Source organism: Phasianus colchicus, chromosome 7 (assembly GCF_987193195.1).
Source record: "Phasianus colchicus chromosome 7, bPhaCol1.hap1.1, whole genome shotgun sequence".
Classification (NCBI taxonomy): domain Eukaryota; kingdom Metazoa; phylum Chordata; class Aves; order Galliformes; family Phasianidae; genus Phasianus; species Phasianus colchicus.
In genome coordinates, this window is record NC_143442.1 from 2,927,607 (window position 1) to 2,943,754 (window position 16,148).

Sequence of the window (16,148 nt, forward strand, 5' to 3'; positions counted from 1 at the left end):
TTAAGGAGCTATCGTTATTCTAATTATAATTAAGTCACTTGAAATAAATTTGGAAATAGTAAACTGTAAAAATATCTAAATAGGGAGCTGGTCCATTGATTTTATGGCTAAGTCATCACCTTATGTAGAAATGATTCTCACAAGCTACAATTGATAAACACTGCTTTTAATTCACCAGTGAAAAAATGCTTGAAAACAAAAACTGATGTAAATACCTCTGATTTTCAGCACAGTATCCCATGCAAGTGCAGCACATGGGCCAGTGTGAGGGAAAATTGAACTTTTGGCATACAGATCAGTACTGTAGATGAAGGAACTTCATCTCACTGGTAAACATAGTTGTTCCTTATGGGGAGGGGAGTCTTCTATCCTGACTAGAGTTTCTAAAGTATGAGGCACCAGAGGGGTAATTAGTGAGGTTTTCAAAACTGTCTGGGCTCTGGATGCCAATTGAGTTTCTAGGTGATTTTTGAAAACGATGCCTCGAACCCATCTGCATCCCTTGGCACCCAGATACCTTCAAAATGTCAGGTTTAGATGTCTGCCTCCATTGGTGATGGATACAGTCTGTAGCACAACTAATTGTGACTGACAGCACAAAAGGACAGGTGCAAAATTAAAGCGCAAGTCTAGAGGTTTGGTCCCATGTAGTTGATGGACATTTAGTATACTTTTAATGTCTTGCTTTCACTGGCTCCTTAATTAAATATATATATATATTTTAGATAGAGTAGCAGAAATCAACTTCTTTGACTGATATGAATCCTGTTTACTCTCCAACTCTGAACTCAGCAGGTTAAGTAATTGGGAGACAGAAAAGTTCCTATACTTCTATTTCCAGCTGGTGGTACACAAAAGGCAGGAAGTTATCTCATTAATGGGGCACCAGCTTTATGCAAATTATAGTAACAAAAAGGCTTCCCTTCATACTTTTCATAAATTACCTAATAAAGTAGGAATAAATGGCCATATTCAAGAGCCTTTGTTGTATTTTTAGCACAAGACTCTTTCTGTTACTGCAAATATGACTAAATGCGCCTTGTTCAAAAGGGATGTTTATGAAATAAGGCCACTCAAAAGCTTTTATTCCTTAACAGCCTTCAGTTACTTTTATGGCACAAAATTAACATAATTAGTCACAGAGAATAGATGACATAAGCAGCGTGCCATGCACAAAAGGGGAAACCAGTATCTAAGGAAGGTATTTTGAGAGATCAAAAATTTTCAAAGTGCTCAATACTAGAAGGTCCTTTTTATTTGTGCACAGCCTTAAGATACTTTCTTACTCCGTGAAATTCACATAATGAGATGCAGCAGACAGATGACATTAGCGATGAGCCATTAGAAAGAGGTCAGTTTCCTCTGAAAGATAGTCACTGTTCCTGCTCGTCATTAATTTGCAGCTTCAAAGCAGTGAGCATATGATAGTCTGGCATGTTAAGCAAGTTGCAGTTATCTTTAAATAACCATTTTTTTCCAGTTATTAGAAGCTAAAGTTTTTAAACTTCTGACTGAAAGCAAAATTAAAGCACGCAGCAGTGTAAAAAGGCTGTGGAGAGATTAGAAAAAGGAAATCAAATATGTTTTATAAATGAAGTTAGCTTTTCCCTGGGGAAAGGCTGTCTTAACTTTATGAAATTTTGGGTTGTATGTAGACCTCATAGAATTGATTGGTGGATAAGAGTAAAGTAGCTGCGTTTAGCTGCTACATACTTGTTGATTAATGTGCTGATCTAAAGGGCACGAATGTGCAACTACATAAATGATGCTGAAGATGAGAAACAAAGATATCAGAGAAGCTTGAGTGAGGTGAGAAAAGATAAAATGATCTACTGATCACTTGGTGTGAAGTTTGGGTACATCTCTGGTTTGGCAGTGGAATATATTTGGATATTAAAAAGGGCTTGAGAGATTTGAATAATGTCTTTGCTATAAGTGATTAGGAAATACGCAGAAGCATGGTGCAGTAGGCAACTCCAGTGCACACCACTGAAATCTTGTTATAAAAAGTCTTGTCACATCTCCAAATAATGTCACATGTCCAAGCGGGTGCTAAAAAACGCTCTTGTTTTATAATAAATATCCTTTCATTTCTAGTCTTCCCTTCATACTTAATGCTGGAGCTATGTCATGGGTGAAGCCTCAGAAGGATCCCAGTTTAAGCATTCCAGTCTCATTGTTTAAGCTCAGACTTAGTCATGGTGCCTTAGCAATGCAGAACAGAGGACAGCATTGCTAATGGTTTTACGCTTTGCCAGCGTTAGTAGAATTAACACAAGTATAAGGAAATAATAAAGTAGTAACTTGCCCTATACACCCTATTCTCATTATCATTAAGAGAGCCCTTTGGCTTAATTCAGCATGCATCAATGTAACCCTAGCTTAAGAAATGCATATGTCACCCAAATTAGGATTCACTTATTTGGTTTCTCTCCATTCTCTCCCAAGAGGGGTCCCAGCCCATGCCTACACTACTCAACCCAGTTCCCCATGTGCATATTTGGTACATGCTTACCCATCCTCTACATCTTTAGCACAGTCCATGACACAGCTCTGAACAGAACCATCTTCCACTATACAGACACCCTCCTCTGCTCCTAAGGAGACCAGGAAGCTATCAAGGTGGTATCCGTGCCACGTTCCTTGCCCTTGGAACCAAGCAACTAAACAGTTAGTTTATTAATTATAAACTAATTGGTATACAGACCCAGAGATCCACATGTGGCCAGCTGCCCATTAGTGGCATTGGCATTTTGCAGCCCATGGCTGGGGAGGTCTCAGCCTAGTACTTCTGACTGAAGTAGGATGGGATGGAGCTAGGTTAGAGCTCCTATGGAAAATCAGCTTACTGCACAAGCCTGGGGGCTATCATTCATCTGTGGTGTTTTAATTTAGACTGGACTTTCATTCTGTGCTGTGATTTACTTGGAATGAAGCAGGGTTCACTGAGCAAAGAGAAGTACAGGATGTTGTACAGTCTGACTATGGGCTAGGCTGTTTTGAGTCTCATTTGGGATTACCAGTGATGCTATTTTTTTTTTTTTTTCAGATAGTTGAGTCAGGTCATAGATGTATTATGACCAGTTGCATAGCATACACATGCAAATTTTGGATGCAGAGTTGAATCCATGTATAAATTTTCTTGAGGATACCCCAGTTTGATGTCCCAGCCTAGTTTGCCAGGAGCACTTCAGGGCAAAATTTGTGGAGCTCCAGCTGAATTAAACTGGTGCTTCCATTTGTGTGTGTATCTAATGCCAACACAGCTTCAAAATGACTGATTTCCCAACAGAGTTATTAACAATATGGGATTACCAGTATTTTTAAGAAGAACGGATTTACATCAGAGCCCTGTTTTCTGAGCAAACTTAAAGCAGAGACTTCCCTCTCTGGTCAGCACCAGGGGACTTACTGAAAGTTCAAACCTTCCCACTGCAAGGGGAAATTGGACCAGCTGAGAAATTAGGAACCAGCTTGTCGAATAGACACACACACAGTTAAGACTGTAAAATAAAGAGAAGATTAACAAACAAAATATTCCTCCCCCCTCCCTCTTTCTCTTGCAAGGCATTGCAGATCTACATTTGAGACAGTGTTCTCTCTCAGTTTGTAAGAGCCATCCTTTCATCTTCTGTGCTGTGCTTTTTAATAGTTATTTAGGTATGGGGCAATAGCATATGAAAGAATCTGTTTATAAAGAGCAAGGGGAGAGACTGGACAGATGGTGTTACATTAATCCTAACCCCTGGCCCCTACTTGCTTGGTTAATTGAGACATATCACCAGTCGTTTCCAAGTGCAGGAAATCTTCTTTCCTTTCTTAGGATGATAAACAGAACAGTATTCAAACCTCGATAAGTGGTACTGAGTTTCAGTATTTTGGCCAAAATTTTATTTGATTATTGTATTTTATTTTTTTTTTGTGGATGAAAAAGTTAAATTTTAAGGAAAAACCTGAAATCCAAAACATTTTGCTTCAGAAAGTAAATATTTTGATTTTGAATTTTATTTTATTTTTTCCCATATGAAGACGTTAGCCCTGTGAGTTATGCCCTGCAGTGATTCTGTGACTCCCATCCTCCTGTTTAAACAAACAAAAGCACATAGAGAAACATAGAGAAAAAACGTCATAGAGAAACAGCTTCTCACATCTCCTTGGGCAGAGATGTTACAAAGTCCTTTATGTTACTTTTGTAGGTGCTCAGCACCTCACACATTTATTACTAATAGGTCATAATGACTGCCAAAACCAGAATCCTCCTTGTTCTCTTCTTGGCTCCCAACCTGTAGCAGGTTATCAATAAGTTGGGACTAGGACCTGCATAAGGTTCATAATATGAATTAGTGTGTTGGCCTGCCTACCTTTATATGGTGCGATGCCACAAATGTTTGTAAAGAAAAGAGAAAGCCAGGAGAGCTAAAACTTATTTACCAATGTGCCATTTATCAACAGACCCTTGGTAAAGATTACACATGCGCCAGGATTTCACCACACATCTTCACACAATTTCAGAAATTACTGATATCTTTATGTCCAGAAAGTGAAACAGTTACTATCAGTTGTTGTTCTCAACTTGTCTGTGCCAAAATTGGTGAAACTGATACCAGCAAGTTTTCAATCTATTTTAAGATATGTTGCATGCACAATATCAAGTGGTAATGCGGAGGTGGAAGCTTATTATACCAAATCAAAAAAATATGGTTGGATGGGTTAGGAGAAGGGGAAATGCAAGCGTTCAACTCATGGTGAAATGAAGAGCACTGAAAGCTGATGAAATGCCACTGTTATTCTGCCAAATCAGTGAACAGGTATGCACATGGGCAACAAATACCAGTGCAGGGATGTGTAAGATGCAAACCTGTTCCAAAAAATGATGTACTTTGGAACGAAGGATAGGCTACAAGATCAGTTTGATGTGAATGTGGAGGAGATGGAGAAGGACTTTTCTACTATTTGAAATATTAATATTTATTACGGGCCTTTTATTAAGTTTCTTCAAGGAAAAATATAGGGTTGTTTTTTATTCATTCATACTTTTTTTTTCCTGCTATATACGTCTATGAATTCTACTGTTCCATTTCATATTCCTTATATAAAACTCAAGTAATATATCAGTATACAACCGATTCCCAAATGAAAATTTTCATCAAGAACAACTTATTAATTTTCCATTTGGCTAATTTGTTCTAACTGGACATAGTGTAACCACAAAGGTATCTTCCAAAAAGATGGATAGAATTTGTCTTGGTTCTTCATTCGAGTATCTGAAGTGCATAAGAATTAACATTTGGGCACCCTGAAAGCATTTTACAGTATATTATTTTGGTTTTCCTTTTCTTTACTTTCTTCTCCATGGAAAGAAAAAACTCCTGGTTTGGTCTGTATTTTTTTTTTTCTCAGTGAAATATAGAAAGTATCCACAGACATTCTGTTCTTTTTCAGACAATATTTTCTTTGAAAAAATATTATACACCAAATCCCAGCATGCTACTGATAAAGAGTTCAGGTTAGTACTTGACATTAAACAGTGGGAAAGGCTTTGTGAGAACACTTAGTTGACCTAATAATACTCCCACTTACATCAGTGGGAGTAAATTTAATCAGTGCTGAGAGTATTTCAAAGTCTCATACCTAAAATGTCAAAAGGTGCTATTTCAGAACGTTGCATTTGAATCTGATTATGCAATTATTTATTGTTTGGTATTTTGTTTATTTTTTGACAGTGAAGATGCTGTATGTAAGTTATAACCAAAAAGATACACCGAAGTGGAGATTTTACTGGGATGAGGGTGGTGAGGCACTGGAACAGGTTGCCCAAGGAGGCTGTGGATGCCCCATTCCTGCAGGCATTCAAGACCAGGCTGGATGTGGCTCTGGGCAGCCTGGGCTGCTGGTTGGTGACCTGCACACAGCAGGGGGTTGGAACTGGATGAGCACTGTGGTCCTTTTCAACCCAGGCCATTCTATGATTCTATGATTCTGTGGGATTGATGCAGTGATACTGGATATCATCAGGTGCTCAAATGAAAAGATTTTAATTTCTGTAATTTTCAAGTTTCTTTATCAGCCACTGTTGATAATTTTCTATTATTAATACAGTGACAGCAAAAGCAATTTTGGAAGAGAGACAGAGTGGGGAAGTGCTGTGGGGAAAAATGGAAGGCTTCAGGATGTTTTCCGAGATTCTTGTAGTAAATGGAAACCAATGGTAAGGAAAGAAATACAACGAAAGAAGATATTAGCAATTTCTACATGTCACATTTCAGAATGGATTATTTCTGCTTTAACTAATAAGAATCTATAGAACGGAATGAGAGAATTATGAATTGGATGTTCTTGTTAAGGTCTAGTTCAGTTTAATTAAAACACGAACTCTAAAGCAATATATATGTACATGTGTCTGTAGGCACGTAGTCTGGTTTATCTATCAACATGCATACAAACCAATATATGCAACACAGACACCCTTGTTCATTATACCTAACTTTAGCTCGAAACATAAAGCTTTATACATTATTTTAAACACGTTTTTAACACATGTTAATAATATTCATGCTGTTGCTTTGAAAAATCTGCGAGATGTAGTTAATGAAGAGAAACTGCAGCATAAATTGCATGTAAAATATGCAATCCACAACAACATATTTTTTCTCAGGCTACAGTTTTTTACATTAAACATCTTTTAGCTTGTTTAAATTTATTTGCTTTTGTTTATAAAGAGCATCATCAACCACCACTGCTTGAAACAAGTAGTAAACCAGGCAGTCTTCTTTCTTTAATAAGATTCTTTGGTTAAAAATAGATTTTAAGTATATCTCATGTTAAAAGATGTAAATCCTAATGAAATTGCAGAAAATGTTTTTCATTTTCAATGCTTTTTTTTTTCCCATGAAGCCAAACAGTATTCCTTTTTTCTTTTTTTTTTTCCCCTGAAGTTTCAGGAAAGTATTCATAGCTTCTTTCTGCATCTGACAGCAGATAATCCATTGTGTATTTCCTGACCTGTGGTTTACTAAATGCATGTCATCTGGAAGTCCATTTCAGACACTTGCACTTGCTCCAGTAGAGCACAAGATCATTTTATGCAGAACACGATGTTCCCTGTTCTGTATTTATTCCTGATCCATACTGGTTATTCCTAACTAAGTATAAAGCTTGCACTTTTCCTTCTATGCTTAAATGTGATTCTGTAGTTTCTGCCATTTGACAACATGTTTTGAGACCTAATTCTAGTGCCTAATGTACTGGATGTTCGTCTTTGCTTGGTGTCAGATTCATATGTTGTGCATATAGAGGAAATATTTGTATGAGCCAGTGCTCAATAGTCAGTCTAAGCATTCATGGTTTAAGAAATTAGACCACCTAACAATTGCTTAGCTTTATTAGTGTTGTTATTATTTGGGGAACTATCAAGACTATAATTTAGGACAGAGTCCTGTTGTCATAAAACCCTATAAAAACACACATGAAAACAGAAAACCCTGATACAAATAATCTGATGAAAAAATAGACGCAGTTACAGAGTGTGACAAGGTACAAGTGGTGATTTATATACTATCTCAATCACCCAATCAGTCGTATTAGCACTGTATGCAGCTTAACAGTTCTCAATCATTTTAAAATGTGTCAATAAATGAGTTTGTGTGCACCTCTGAAGCCATTCTTCATAGAGCTGACTTCCTAATGCCACCATGGAAGTCTCAGATATTGAAAAATAGGCAAAGGGAGCCTTGGACTGGACAAGACATAAGTGCACACAAGTGTAGGTGTGACACAGGATTGTGTCTCAGGACTGTGACAGATAAAGAGGCAGTGGATAATACAGAAGGAGAGGTACAGTGCTGCAAAGATAAAGCTGAAAAAAGGTATAAATATAGGCAGAAATGAGCGACCTACATGTAGGATTTATGCTGGTCCCACAGAAAAGGAGAAAATGGCAGTCCCACTGTTGATTATTTCCCCTTTTCACTGAATTGACTTGGAAGTCAATTTACCAAAGGTAGGAAAACACAAATTCTGTTGTCATTTTTTTTTTTTTTAATGTGAATGTTAATTTAGATATTATTGTTCTACTTTGCATGTCTGTATTAGCATATGAGCCCAATCTTTTGATTTTCCAAATTGGTGTTTTTAACCCCTCTGAGCTGGTGAAAGAACGGAAACCAAATGAATAATTTTACATTTGAGCTGACGCCTATGAGAGATAAAGAAGCAAGAGTTGATTCTGCGTTTTCAAATTGCTTCTTTCAATGGGAGCCCCTTTGAACTGCTTTTCTATTGCCAACTAAGGTTTCTCTTTCAGGGGTTTGCTTCTTTGTACTAAAACTACTCAGGTGAGCAACAAACTGCAGTGTCATGCAGTTGCAAATTTTTTTGCTTCTGCAACTAAAACCAGGACTGTTTTGTTCCTTTCTCCTGCTGTATTTAATGCTCCACTGCCTGATTTATTTGTGTTGGGAGAAACCTGAAGCTTAGTGGTGTAGGATAGAAAAAGTAGAGGGAACTTACCTACAGAATTGTAGGCTTTTGCTGAAGGTCTTCAGAAGAAACACAAGGCAGATTTGAATTGGAAGCGTGGTCTGCATTAAGCAGATTATTAAAAAAAGTTTGAATTTATGCTAGGAAGGGGCTATTTAAGTTGACGTAGATACCCTTAGCTTAGAGAAAATGAGCCTTCATAAGTTTATGTGAGTTGCTGTTCAGCAACATGTCCAGCAAGGCAATTTGCTGTCTCCAGAGGTACAGCTGACTTTAAGATTTGCAGTCGGACTCTAGGCCCTACACCTCACTCAGCAGGATCAAATTTGAGCAGTTTTGGCTGTTTGTACAGTTTTTGTGTTATAGTATAACATCCTCAGCTTCCTAAGGATTGCTGTCTGAAGGAAAGAAAATAATTCTTATTTTTAAAATCTGAATTAAAGGAGGGAACGGGCACTGAGAGCCACAGCTAGAAGTCATTTATAATGGAAAAAATTGCACATGCTCTCCCACCTGTAGGCTGTGGCTTAGCAGTACCTGCTGAGTTGTGAGCACGTATATATTCCATGGAATTCCCAATATGTATCTCCTGATTAAGGTACGTATGTAAAGGGGAAGGCCACCCTGAATCAGGCTGGGGAGACATGCAGCCCAAGCCAGAGTGTTGTGCTTTCCCCCTCGTGGTGACTTGTCCAAGCTGGGGGAAGGGATGTGCTTCTGCAGCAGAAAACATAGGGAGCGAAGGAAGAATCCTATTAATGCTGGCTGCTCTAATGCAAAACCAGATTTCATTTTTAGACTTCTATTTTCTACTTTAATTATATAAATCTGAACATACTTTTGAGATTATGAAATAAGAGCTGAGAAGCCAGTTATTTTTCATCATTTATTTTTAAAGCAAATTTATCTTTGAATTGTCATCTGTTAAAATTCCTGGGAAGCATACCACAAATGAGTACAATATGAACATGATTTTCCACGCCAGCCCAATTCAAATAAGTGATGTAAAGATTTTTTTTTATTTTATTTTTTTTTTTCAGGATTCCTTAGAACAATTCCACTGAATGGAAAGTGTGACCAGACCACCTGAGTGATACCTGGCTCATCCTCCATGTTAGATGTGCTCACATATATTCGTAAGTAGACACAAAACTAATGCTTAGCTCAGCCATGTATTGGCAACATACACTCATTAAATCTTCAGTATAACAGATTCAGAAACCTTGAAATACTCTGTAGAACGGAAGAGCTATGAAACAAAGGAAAGAACTAAGAAGTTATTTCTTGGAGATGACAGGGAGGAGGCTCCTAAATGCTTCCTTTCCTTTCTGATAGCCATCTCCCATTTAATGTCCTAAACTTAAAATTTTGTTTCTTCTATTTGGATTTCCAGAAAGTATTACTATCATATTGTATTAATATTGGAGAGGGTTGAGGGAGAGACTGTGAAATTTTAGAAGTATACTTTATGTTCCTTTCTTACCATTTTGGGTGAGCAAACTGCTGCCCTTTATACTGCAATTTTGAGAAGCTTCTGTAGCACTTACCCCCTTTCAGCATAACAGTTGCATTTCTTTCATAGCTCCTCTCCCCAGCAATCATTAGGGATGATTGGTACACTTTCTAAACTCAAGCTTATTGGCAGTATAGCTACCATCTGTTTTATGCTTGCTGATAGTTTCTGTATGTTTCTCTCGATAGTTACAGGATTCTGCTCTCTGTTAAAGCCCTCCAATCTCTTTATCCTTTGCTATGTCACAAAGAGAGAAAGTTGTGACCCTTAAGTCCTGGTCACCGTATGTCACAACATATAATGTTCTGACTGCCATTTGTAGGTCAACTCAGTATTTTGAACAAGATTGTTTGGTCTCCCCCATCCTGAAAATTTTGGAAATTCCAACTGGTTACTTAACTTTGAACTCAACAGATACTTTATTTAAGAATGGCCACATTTCTCCTTCATGTCCAGTTTGCTTCCTTCTGCCAGAGTGCTTTGGAGCAGTTGGTGGCATTTGTTTAACACCACATTTATCGTGATCAGGCATTGATTGTTAATATAGACACACAGCACTTTTACTCTACAAATCTTAGATTACATCTATGCCAAATATCTTAATTTCTTTTTTTGAAATATACTTTTTGCATTAATAAGGCACACCTACCTGTGTCTCACCTGGCCAAGGACATTTCAATGCAGACTCTGTACCCTGTTGTTTTCTAGCCCCAGCCAAACCATTCTTCCTCCTGTGGATTTTCTTTAACTTGAGTCTGTGCAATAATGTCATCTTTCTAATCAGGCAGCTAAAAGTGCTTTCTCTCTGTGTGGATTGAATGATTGCAACTGTAAATTAAAACCTATTTCTTCCTTTGTAGCTTAAATATTTGGCATCTAAAATATGCCAAAAAGTGATTACTTTTGGGGGTCCAGTGAAGGAATCCAACTGTGATATAAAGAGAAAGGAATATGAGAAAAACAAGCATTTATCACTTTGCAATTTACATACCAAGTTTAGCCCAGCTATGATTTAAAACAGCACATAGAGCTCCTAAATTGATCTTTGAACAGCAAAGTTGAGCTTAACGGCAGAAATGTCATAAGTATTGTTAGGAAATAGAATAAAATTACAACATTCACTGCTGATATCTCCTTGAAGTTTATTAACTCCTTGGTGCTAAGAAATATAATTTGATGTCACCAACTGTTGCAGTGTATTTTTGCACATGTTCTGATGGACTGAGTCATCCATGTCCATCTCCAGCAGGTCACAGTGACAACTTAGCACTTTGATTAAAGGTTGCACTCTTTATTTAGTCACTTTTTTTCTACTTGGAAGTCTCTTCTGGTTAATACATATTTTGAAGCCAGAACCTGTGCTCGCAGGACTCTGTTGTTAACCAACCTTCTGGGACAGAATTGAGTTCCTAAAAGTCTAAACCCAAGTACAATTATGAATCGCATAGAGAAAGGAAATTGGAAGGAGGAACTAAAGATATTTTACTCTTATGAATCAGTACACAAATATAGATTTATAGTCTGCATATGTGTTTTGTTTTCACTGATGGTTGTAACTAAGGACACCTGTAAGTCAGGGGAAAAGGGAAAGAAAGAAAAATGAATGGAAGAAAAATGTAATAATATGCGGCATTTTGGAGCTGATTTGGAATCTGTTATGTGAGACTTAAAAATTAGTTGTTCTTCTTCCTGGAAAACCTGTATCATTTTGCTGGTGCGCTTTAGTGTAAAGTATGAAATATAATGATTTTTTTTTTTAAAGATTCTTTCAGTGTTTCCAGCGGAAATGTTGAGCTAAGTGTAGAATTTGTGGGATCAGTTGGCTTATAAATAATGATCCTTTATGCTGGCATTGGGAAATCCGTGTTCCCACAGCTAGTTCAATAAAGCAATTAATATCAATGAATGCTGAAGAAAGCAAATCTCCATTCACTTTTGTCTGGATTAGTTAACATAAGAAAAATCCCATCCCTCTCCTAGAATATTTAGCTTGCTCCTAGGAAGACATGCTAATGAAAGGTAAATACAGTGATACAGCTTGACATATGTTTGCCATTCTTTCCAGCTCCTCATGTCCCACACTTTCCCTCTTATAAAACAATTAACATTTTTCTGTGGAAATCTTCGCTGTAGCAATTTTGTTTCCTGTATCCCTCTGTGCCAAACCTGTCTTGTCATTAGCCCTCAGCATTCCTGCTGGTGTTTCTAGGTTAGTTCCTGCTCAGCTGAATTTCATTACGGAGGGGCTTCACCTCCCAAACTCACAGATAATGTGTCTTAGGCACACGGGTCTGCTGAGTAAAACCTCCCTCTTTCCTTGGCACTGCCTTCAATCCAAGGGCACGTGTTTCTCGTCTGACAGGGCATATTTCTGTAGCCCGTGTAAAGTTGTCTACTAAAGGAAAAGGAAGGTCTGTTGAGGGAATGGGTGTGGTTTCTCTGACCTCATCCAACAGCAATGAATTTGTGCGTTCAGCCTCTGTAGATCAAATTTTTTGATAAAACGGAGTCATAAAACAGCCCTGAACTTTTCCTGCATTTGGCTGCGTTATCTGAGATCTCACACACAAGCAGTAAAAAGCTTAAAAGATTTTTATCTCGTAGCAGCCAAGAAGTGTGGTAATAAGGTAAAGGTTGAGAAGCATTGTTGGCATAAGAAATCCCCTGCTTATGCTGGATTTATAACACACCCAGTTTAGTAAGAATTGGCGCTGCTGAGCATTTTCTGACAGTGTTGGGATAATATATTGCAAAAGGCAGCACAGCCAAGTCTCACACCTGAGAAGTAAGGCGCACTTCATTCTGCCGATGGAGGAACCTAAATCAAACCTTAACTTTACTACAATGCAATTACACCTCTCTTAGGAGCCCCAACTGTACAGAGCTGAGGTATAAAACTTGTGATTTTGGTATTCTGTAAGAGTTTATTAACCCCTTAAGTATTAGTATATGCTCTGATTTTGGAGGGATAGCCTTTTAAAGTTTACTAGGCACGTTTCAAAGGAAAGTAATAGTTTCTGGTGGGTGATGCTATGGGTGTGAGGCCAAAGCAGGTTTTCAGTGAAGCTTAATTTTCAGAGAGTAAATAAAACAATATGTGGACCTTTGGACTGCATTTCCTCTCGTTAGTGTGTGCTGTGAGACCTACCCCAGCTTCAGTAAGAAATGCTGCTTGGTGAGAGAATGTACTTTCCATGTCTGTATCTGTGAAAGTCTGATATTGCTCTTTAACATTCCCTTAGCTTATCTGTGAGCTTCCATACCTTGCCACAATCACCTCTCCTTTCTCCTTGCAGTAGGATTAATAAAAAAGATGTATTGTTATAATGAATGTATGCTAAAGCTATACAGGCAGAAGAAAATAAAAACTTTTGTGTGTGCAGATGTGTGAGCTGCACCAAAAAGGGAGTGTTCAATATGAACTCGTGCATGCTTGTATTCTGTATGCTATTTCTGTTCATCATATATACTCTTTTTCTAACAGATCAGATTTCACAGCCTTTAGTTCTTGTGATTTTACTTAGCTCATTTTCTTTCCATATTTCATACTGTGTTACTATTCTCGTGTATGCTGTTTTGTACCTCCAGTGTTTTCTAAGCAGAAGAGAAAAAACAGAGAAGTTGAGTTCATGTGTCAGAGAAAAAACGTAGTTGGAAAAGAAATAGAAGTAGACATATTAAGGCTGCAACAAGAGTTAAACTGAAAAACGGACAGTTTTTCTTGTAATGTGGGGGTATCATTGATATGGAGACTACTGATACAGCATTTTACATTTTTATTTCTTTGGTTTCTATAAAATTGATATTTTTTTGTTGTTATGCATCACTATTGCATGATAAGGAGCATAAGATAAAAGAACCAAAACAATATTTTGCTTCCGGTTTGGTCAAACCTAATAAAAATTTCAGTTTGTCATTTCGAAGAGAAATATTTCATTTTATATCAGCTTGACAGTCATCTGTGCCAGCTTGTGTAGATACTTTTAAAGACTTATAGCTGAAGTTCCTCAGACTTTCCTTTTCTGGTAAATGCTAAATTATGATGTTGTTTATAACCTTGTCTGATGATCATCCCAACAGGTTGAGTTACTTTAATATATCACGGAGATTCTGTTATTTTAGGGTAACTTAGCAGTTGGTGTCTGAAATGTTGGTCTGCAGGAAAAGACTGAGTCATGAAACTGGATTCAGATTTTCAGCTTTTTGCTCCTGACAGCTCCAGGGAGAGCCAGAAGAGTGGCCTCTTCTCCCCACTGTACACAATACTAAGCACACTGCTGTCCACTATGGGCAAGAGAGGTCTCCTATACTGCCTGGGAAGTGTTGCTGTTTGCATGGCTCTTAAATCAGCTCTATCTGCAAAGTACTGGGACATTTTCAACAGACAACACCAGCACTCCCCAAAAAGCTTCCCAGTGTTCAAAAACTGGAAATTTGGTATTAAATAGGGCAACGGAACCTAGTAGCCTTTTAATACTTCATTGAACAGTGAATTATAATGTAATGTATATTTTGCCACTTCTATGTTTTGGCTATAGTTTCATAAGACGTTGGATCTCTTTTTTCATAGCCATGAGGCACTGCACTTCCAACACTGCTGAATGTCATGGAACAGGTTTGGCTGAAGTGCAGACAGCAACAATACAGCATGTACCATTTCTCCCTGCCCTGCAAAAGCACTGTTGAAATCTGCAACTACTGGCTGATGTCATTTTTTTTTTGCTTTCAAACAGAAAATAAAAAAGTTACAAAACTAGTCAGCACCAGAAGAAAGTATACGGCTGCACCAGAGGAATTTTGGACGTTTACCAATGTTGCTTTTCAGGTAAAAATATGTCTTCTTTTTCAGGTAAAAACAAACTAACCTTCAGATAATACAGGTAGCAGCAAACTTTGGCTGTTCTGTAATTCCCAAACGCTTATCCCCACATACACTTCCTGTTCTCTGACTCTTGTCAGCTGGAAAAGTCATTATCTGTATGGAGAGCTTTGCATCTGTCAGCTGGGAAAGTGATTACTTAAACTGATAGCAATAGCAGTTGTTTTAGCTTAAAATGTCTTGCTGTGTTTTTGGGAGGTTTTCTTTCTTTTTCTTTCTTTTTTCTTAATTGTTTAGTCGGTTTTTCTTATTAATTTTGTGAACATCAAACATCTAAACAATATCAACAATTCTGTTTCCTGCTAGGCAACCATCAGAAATAAACTTTCTCTGATAAAGCACATGAGAATGACATTTGTAGAGGGTGTTCTTTGAATTTTTACTATGACCTTCAAACATAAGTGTTTATTTGCACCCCTTTCTTTTGTCCCTTCTCTTTAAGCTGCTTCATCCCCATTGCTCTTCTGTCCTACACGTGAGAGGCCAGCACTGGTGGTGTAAATTCTGCCCTGGGGTCCTACTGCTTGTTCTCCAGGTACCATGGATTCAAAGCTGACAGGATCTGGAGCCATCCTGAGTATGTTGAGCAGACTGAAAAATGATGTTTTGTTAAAGGAAAAATGGAAGTGTAGCCAGTAACCATCCCTCTTCAAAGTCATCCTTTTTTCTGATCATGTGAATTGCCTTTAATTGCTATGAAGAACATAATAAATATTTTGTTCTTCTGAAAAGTTGTTGTTCGATGTCTCAAACTTTTCTTTATAAAAATTGAGGCCAGCTCCAAAATACTCAGAAGTATGACTTCACTGAATGCTCTTAAAATCCATATTTAGTTCCCAAATAAGTAGCCTAATTTTCCGTAACACTGTGTAATCAGTAAGTCTCATTGACCTCACTAAGAGTGTCTGCCTTCTCAGCATTTCCAAAAATGAAAGCAATTTTTTGTAGTCAAATATACTCAGAGAGCCCTAAGTTTTGAAAGAAAGTACTTTCTGAAGAATACTGAAGTTTCTCTGTTCCTTTTTTTTTTTTTTTTTTTTTTTGAGAGAGAGAGAGAGATGTAGCCAGGATGAAGAATTGCATGTGTTTGCCTTCAGATGCTTATATGTTACTGTATTCAAAGCTGATATTAATCTTTTATTAGATTTGAATTACATGAGAGGATTGAGATGTTGTGGGCTGTGCAGAAACAAAAGAACAGCTGTGGATATGGCTGGAAAATGTAGAAATTCCTATCTCCTCATTTCAGGTGATTTTGGAGTTTAAATGGTGCTTGGA

The 16,148-nt window shown here is 37.6% G+C and overlaps 1 long non-coding RNA gene across 1 annotated transcript; it reads left to right on the forward strand.

The window, feature by feature from the left end:
* Positions 1-5,445: 5,445 nt before the first annotated feature.
* On the forward strand, positions 5,446-15,540 carry LOC149917175 (uncharacterized). Its single transcript, XR_016467971.1, has 5 exons — positions 5,446-5,506; positions 6,100-6,208; positions 9,519-9,614; positions 14,725-14,816; positions 15,313-15,540. It is a non-coding gene; the product is annotated as an uncharacterized LOC149917175 (long non-coding RNA).
* Positions 15,541-16,148: the final 608 nt, after the last annotated feature.